Genomic DNA, 8,366 nt, shown 5'->3' on the forward strand with positions numbered 1-8,366 from the left:
ACCAGCTTGTTTTGTTCTCTTGCGTCTAAGCACATTCTCTCTACCTCCAGAAGAAAAGTCTTATAAGGAGAGCTCACAAAGTGCTAAAGGACTAAAAACTTCCAAAACATTATAGGCTACAATAAAAAAATGTAAAAACTATCATTTGTTACAGGAATGCTTGTCTAAACAGATGTGTTTTAAACTTCCTGTTGAAAATTTCCACAGAAAAAGAAGTGTCTCGCTCAAATGGGATAGTGATGGGATTTTCGGCTCTTTTGGGTGATCCGGTTCATTTTGATCAGCTGAGTGAAAAGAGCCAGCTCCTTTTGGCTCTCAAACGGCTCTTTTAACTTTAGCTTTTCTTTTAAATATTTACGACAAATTTAGCATACATTTAAAAAAATGCACTCTACTGACTACAAATAGCAACAATTATCAAGCAAAGAAAATGACTTTTGTTTATTTTATTGAAAATTAAAAAAGCTACAAACAATAAATAAGCAACAAAATTAAAACTTCAACCAACAACAATCCAAGTAACAATCACATAAAAATAGTGAGTAGTAATTTAAGTGTGACAGCAACAGCGAACAAAACAAACATTATTTATAAAACTGTACATTAGAACCTGCGTACAAAAGTACTTACGGACGAAACCCAAATTTCACGTACGCAGAATTTTTTATTTATTTATATAACCATGCGTAGACATGCGTAGATACACATACGCACACCTGCATGCAATTCCCCTTTATAAATGCCACACTATTCCATACCGTTTTCCGCCCCAAGTCCGCCTATTTCACGCCATATTTGGCAATGCAACTAATCTGCGTATTTATAATTAGCATGTTAACACCAAATCAAAACAATTTGGGCAAGAAAGAAGGCTAACTTCCCCATGATATACATAGAATTTTTGTGTGAATAATATATATATTTTTTTTAAATGTAAAAAAAGATGTATATTGAAACCTTCATTGGACAGGTCGAATCACGGAAGGCCGTGACTGTTTGGGAGCATTGCCAATAAAAGCAAGCAGGACGAGTTGCGATAATCCCGCCACAGGGCGCACAGTGGCAGATTTAAAATAATAATAATTATAATATTTTTTGTTTTTAAACATAATAATAATAATAATTTGGTCTGATACAAAGGGTGACCATAAAGAAAGTAATTTGACCAATGTTATTGTCTTTACTCAGATTTTACTAATGCACTAGCGAAATTGTCTCCAAAAATTAGGCGATCAATAGGCCGCCCTATAATTGGTGTTATCTATCAATATTCCTAATGTGTTGTTTACAGATCTTTATCCAGCATCACGGCTGTGTGGATTGTATTGTAAACGTTCATGACAGACTTTATTGACTCGTGGGTCTCTTTTATTCTTTTAAAGTTTCACGTTCAGTTCGTTTTCTATAAATACCACCTTTGGCGCAGAAATGTTCGTACGTAGAGTTTTGGCCTCATTTTGATCGTACGCAAGTTTTATATATGAGGGCCCAGGTCCAGGATAAAAGACCATATTTTATTTCAAATTGGCATTCAGAAAAACTAACTTTTTCTCTGTTTGTTTTCTCCTCCTCCTCTCTCTCTCTGACTGGCTGAGAGACGGAGCAGTGCACTGCATGCCCTCGCCCCTCCTTTTTCTCTTCCCGTCTTTCCCTCTCTGAGCAGCGCAACAAAACCTGGCTTAACCCGTCGGTGTTATTTGTCCATTTTCTGGCATTTTTATCTTTTTCTGTGTTTCATCAAAGAAAAAGCTTTTGAAAAAAATACACTAGGGACCTGACATTTCACCAGAATTGTTAAAAAATGTAGAAGTCCAAAATGGCGCCATGCTGCAATTTATAATTATTGCAAACAGGAGGGAGAGATTCACTCGAAATTCTTGTAATAATGGCCGATTTTGGCTCATTGATATGCTGTAAACCTGATGTGGTATAATGCATTTTCCGTGATTACTGTTGCAATCGCTTCTTTGACGAGTCATAAACATGAAAATAGAGGAATTTGTGTGTTGAGAGTTTTAACACCCAAAATCCACTAGGTAGCGCCGTAGGCTAATACATGAATTTGCTTGTGCAAAGCCCGCTGCAGATTGGTCAAAATGTTTGTGATAAAAACGGTTGGCATTACAAAAAAGTTTGGTGTTGATGTGTCTGAGCTCACTTTCAGTCTATTTGGGCATGCATATTTGCAGGTGTGCACAAGAAAATACAAAGGTGCTGCCCACAAATGCAAAAAAAAATTCACTTGTTTATTGTTATTGTTTGAATTTCAACTTACTGGTTGGGTGTTGGAACTTCTTTACTCTTATTGGTTCTGGGCATTTTTGAGGTCGTTGTTCTCGCGATGATCACTACTTTGCATTTCTTTCACCACAACTGGTAGCAATGGCTAGAAAGATGGTATTGGAGGACGCGATTCGGCTCGTTTCAGAAAGTACTAATTCCGAAGAAGAATTTTATTTGGACGCTAGTTCGGAGAGCTCGGAAGAGGTTGAAGAGTCTACTCTTGGACTTTGAATGCCAGAGAAGGAAGAGGATGATGACGATGAATACGGAGATGAGCATGACGAGGTGTGGTAAGTGAACGCAGATCGCTGAGGTGAGAGCGGGTGGGTGGGGTGGGGGGGGGGGCGTAGATGAACACGACGAGGAGGCAGAGGATGATGAAAATGACGGTGATCAGGGCAAAGAAATTAGTGAATGTCTCTCAAAAAATTTAAAACTATTATGGTCTCCTACTCACGAAGTGGCCACACATGATTTCCCCCATCCCATTCCTAACCCCGGGGCAACCCTCTATGCAGTAGCCAGAATCAGCAGCCCTGAAACTGTTTTCCAACTAGGGCATCATACAGCGAACCATAAGAAAAGCTTCAAGCGGCTTGAGGAACTAGGCAAGGCTCTAATTTGGCCTGAAAATTTTAAACGGGAAGCAAAGCCTTCTACCGAAGGCTTAGTGGAGCAGGTGGAGCATGCAGAGCAGCGTGCTGGACCCCCGTCTAAGCGCAAACAATGTGGCCTTTGCACAAAGCCACTTCGGGCTTCAAACGTTTTGCGGAAAATGTGGCACTTACATTTGCAAAAAACACATCAAGACCCATTGCATGAAATGTTAAATGGAAAAAAAAATAGTTCTGGTGTTTAGTTAGTAGTAGTTCTTCGTTTCAGTAACTCGTGTTTCATGTTCATGAATTCTGCATATTTGTTCTAAAGTGTTACTCATAAATTCTGTCATCAAAATCAGTTATTGTGACTTTGACCTTATTCTAAAGAAAAAAATATCTTGTTACGACTTATTGACTTATTCAAGGATCTAATTATGTTATATGAAATATTTTACTTTGATTTATATCTAACCATAATATATATATACAGCATAGTTAGTTTTGCTGTTAGCATAATACTGCTATTATTGTCCATTGGGGCATAAAAAAAATAAAATAAAATTTTTTAACTATATATTTTGGTTGGTTGGTTAGATTGGTGGGTTTGGTAGGTAGATAGGTAGGTGTCTAGGTAGGTAGGTAGGTAGGGTCGTGGGGAGGTAGGTAGGTAGGTGATGCGTGACATCAACTGCAAAATGAACTTTTACCCTAGTCATGAGTTTAGCCGTGTATATTGTTTAAATAGTGAAATGGTGGAAGGGAGATTTGTTTGGAAGGTGTAACTCACATACATTATGGTATAGCGGCAGCTATCAAGAAGCTCAGTGTAGTATTCCGCAGGACTCTCAGCTCAAACTTTTTTTTTGTTAAAGATAAATTGGTCCTTCAGCAAGCCAAGTATGTTCCAAACAGTGAATACCGGTCGCCACTTCCTCCTTTTGTCCGTGAACTTTTTTAACTGGCGGTGTGTCGAGGACACGTACAACATCAACACGACACATTTGCCTCATCCTCATATCTCTCTCTCTATCTCTCATATAGTGGAAATTGAAATCCTCGAAATTGTCATGAGTAGGTAGTGTTTGTTGGACCCCAAAAGAAAAGAGCAGACCCAGCCAGGGTGAAAGTCACACAATTTTAATCAACCAACAAAAAGCGCACAGCACGTGGACAAAAAGGTTGCCCAACAAAAGGCGACGACTACAAAAAGGTGTACGTGGTGGGCAAAAACAAGAAAACACAAAATCACGTATGTAACGGAATAGTTACATTTTTCTTTGTATTCTAAATACGTAACGCCGTCATATGTATTCCGTTACTCCCCAAGCCTGCCTAGGTTACCTCCATAGGGCCACACAACTAAATGCTGCTGGAGTGTGGTGCTTGTGGGTAGAACCACACTTTTAAGTGGGAAGTTTTGAGAATCTTTTATATGAGATTTATATAAAAAAGATGCCTGTAAAGCGGAGTCAGTTTGGATCGTTTAGTTCAACAGTTGTATTTTACAGACGCATTGTTTTCAAGGATAACAACTATTAGATTAGAACAGTCTCTGAATGTAATTGCACTTTCTGTTTGATGATTTTACATTAATTACAAGATTGTACTCAAGTAAATTACAAGCTTCGGAGAAAATAGAAGTAGAAAAATACGATTAATCGCAATTAATTACAGAAAACTGTGATATGATATGATATTCATATATGTGACGAACAAGATCAGGGGTGCCCAAGTCTTGTCCTCGAGAGCCCCTATCCAGCCTGTTTTCCATGTTTCTCTCCACCAACCAGGGTTATTATAGTTTTGGAATTTTCATTGTAATTAATTTTTATTTCGTTTTGAGTTTTTGTTTTTTAAATTTAGTTAGTTTAAATTTTTTTGAGGGTGGTTCTGTTAGTTTTTATTAGTTCTAGTTATTTAAACAATGCTTAGTTTTAGTTAGTTTCAGTATTTAAAAAAAAAAAAGTGTATTACCTGTGTGCAAAGGTGGCAAATCCAGGTCCATAAAGTAAAAACCCTGCCACAGTTTGGTTTTAGCCATTGATGCTAGCTAGCTAGCTCCTTAGCAGGTAAACGAGCACCATGGGAGCTAGCTAGCTAGCGCACCGGTAAATGAGCACCATGGGAGCTAGCTAGCTAGCTAGCACCTGAAAGTAAAAACACTGCCATATTTTGGCTTTAGCCCCTGAAGCTAGCTAGCGTATTTACGGAAGTAGTCACGGTAGCTACAACGGCGCGACAATCAGAGGTGGAAAATCCAGGTCCAGAAAGTAAAAACCCTGCCACAGCATAAAGCTTTAGCCATTTATGCTAACTAGCTAGCTAGCTAGCTCCCTAGCAGGTAAACGAGCATCATGGGAGCTAGCCAGGAAGTTAGCTTTCTGGACCTGGATTTGCTCTCTGCTTGTGCGCAATATTTGATAAACACCATGGTAAAATTATAAAAGTAACTAATTTCTTAGCTAGCGTTGCATTTGGTTGTCGCCTCGGAGCGACGTCATCCGAAGGTGCTTTTCTATTGGCTGCTGCTAGAAGATGTCACTTCCGTTTGATACTTTCAAACGTCCTTATTTCGGATAAATAAATCTACTTCAAATCACATTTAAAATCATCCGCAAAGGCTCATGCATTAAATGAATTACCAAAGACTAAAACGAAGGACTTTTTTGCTATGATTATAGTTAGTTTTAGTTAGTTTAAAATGTAGTTAGTCAGTTCGTTTTCGTTTTTTCTAAAGCCTTTTTGTTCTTATTTTATTGAGTTAACGAAATAGTTTTTTTAATTTTAGTTTTCACTTTTTCGTTAACTAAAATAACCTTACCACCAACACACCTGATTCATGATCAAGATTGTTATCAAACTTCTGCAAAGCTTGCTGATGAGCTGATGATTGGATTCAGCTGTGTTGGAGACGTGGAAAACAGGCTGGATAGGGGCTCTCGAGGTTATTGTTAAGGATTTTTCATACTACATAGGTGCGTATTCCATCAGTACTAACGGGCTAGCCGCCAGTCGGTCACTGACGGACAAACATTTTGCTGATGAATGAAGAGAACATTCTAAAAAATGACAGCCTAAGCACTGACGGAGGTTGGTTTTTATCCATCAGTGAAATCGTCACTAACCGGGTCAAGTAGTGACGGACTTTTCAGTCCAGTACTGACGAACCACCGTTTTGGTGACAATTGATGGACTGAGGGAATGGCCACCTTGGTCTGTCAGTCCTAAGATAGTGGTGACAAATGGATGATGAAAGCATTGTTAAAACAAAATTACGGACTGACAATTCCAGTTTGATTCAGCTTGAAAAAATTACGATGACGGTAGGATGCCAGAGCAATGACGAATGATGAATGATGGACCACCAAAATTTTATAAATTGCCCACCTCTGGAGATGAATATCAATATGCAACACTATTTCTATAAATCTGTGTATATTGCATTTTCAAATGATTACTTCCACAGTATTCCTAGGACATTACAATGTCCCATCACTGGTGAGCTGCCTTCAGAAGTATCGTACAGTACTACCATCATGTCGATGACCCCTGCTGTATACGAAACCAAACACAGCCAACCCACTCCCACTTTCCCTGTTTTGAATGAACATAGATATATAATGCATATAACAACATACACCACATAAACTGTTCTACTTGGACATTAATATAACATGTAGCTAATAATGGAAGCAAGCAGAAGCCTTTCCCATCACTGACCCTATTGCTTTGTCCTTGAAATGAATGATCCACTTTGAAATTCAACAAGTAAGCTAAGCTATTTTGGTCATTGAGATGTGCTCCAGTTTTCCAGCTTCTATCTTAGGAGGCAAAATACATTAGCTACGTGACAATAAGATCAGTTGATCACTCCTGATTGATTGTTATGAATATGAATATACAAACCCAATTCCCAAAAAGTTGGGACACTCTAGAAATTGTGAATAAAAACTGAATGCAATTATGAGGAAGTGCCAAATTTCAATATTTTGTTCAGAATCGAACATAGATGACAGGTCAAATGTTTAAACTGAGAGAATGTATAATTTTAAGGGAAAAATATGTTGATTGTAAATTTCATGGTGCCAACAAATCTCAAAAAAGTTGAAACAGGTAGCAATAAGAGACTAAGTCAATTGCACTTATAAAAAAAACAGCTGGGAGACCAGGTTACCACTAATGAGGTCCATTGGCAACTTGATTGGAGTATAAAAAGAGCTACTCGGAGTGGCAGTGTCTCTCAGAAGCGAATCACCAAATCCTCCAAAGGTGTTAACCAGCGAAAAATTGCAAAAAGATTGAAGTAATCATCATCTACAGTGCATAACGTCATCCAAAGATTCAGAGAATCTGGAACAATCTTTGTCTGTAAGGGTCAAGGCCGAAAAATCACACTGGATGCCCATGATCTTCAGGCCCTTAAACGGCACTGCAACGTAAACAGGAATGTTTACTGTAAGGGAAATCACAGAAAGGGCTCAGCAATACTTCCAGAAAACATTGTGGGTGGAAAAAAATCCACCGTGCCAGCTGCCGTTGCCAGATGAAACTCTACAGTACAAAGAAGAAGCCATTTCTAAAGAAAACCAAGAAGTGCAGGCGTTTCTCTGGGCCAGGGGTTATTTAAAATGGAGTGTGGCAAAGTGGAAACCTGTCAGACGAATCACGATTTGAAGTTCTTTGTGGAAAACTGGGGCGCTATATCATACTGACAAAAGAGGACAAGGACAACCCAAATTGTTATCAGCACTCAGTTTATAAGCCTGCATCTGTGACCGTATAGGGTTGCATGAGTACAGTCACAAAGCACATGAAATCCGATTTTTGTGGGATGGATGGAATCCACATAGCTCCAAACATGCAGATCAGATTTGAATGACCGTGACTTTACTCTACGCGACACAAAATCTAATGTGCTAGACATCAGAGTGCTGTCAGTATCCCATCGGTTCCAACTGCCCGATTGGTTCCTCACGTGCTACGGCAGTCAAGAAGCCTAGGCCGTTATTTTACATTAAATGTGTTGCCTTACAATTTATTTATTATTTTCAAGGCTTGAAATAAGTCGGTTACGCAGTCGTGTGCGCTTTTCGGGAAGTCCATTCAAGAAAATGTCATTTGAGCATAGTTAGATGCACTGTTGTTGTTGCACCTCGTCACAGTAAAGGTGTCTTGACAGCTGAAATGTGTAGTGACTTTTATTTTGGAGGTGCCGCAGGAAGTGTGTCACAACGTGTCTTCCTTCACAATAAACATGTTACCGTTTAGCAAGAGTCCACGTCCCTAGCCTGGAACTGATTTGGGGTTTGACAAAACATTGTTCGAGATCTGCAGAAAAACGGCTGCCATGAGGAGCGATTTGATGACAATTCTGTTCCACCCAGAACCATTACGGGACTTTGCGACTTCAAAAGCACCATGATCAGTGGTGCAATCCAGGGTATATGCGTGTAGAGGGCGTATACCCACTTCTTCTTCAGTCAG

This window comes from Leptonotus elevatus, chromosome 7, assembly GCF_054856555.1.
Source record: "Leptonotus elevatus isolate MCC_2025b chromosome 7, RoL_Lele_1.0, whole genome shotgun sequence".
Lineage (NCBI taxonomy): Eukaryota > Metazoa > Chordata > Actinopteri > Syngnathiformes > Syngnathidae > Leptonotus > Leptonotus elevatus.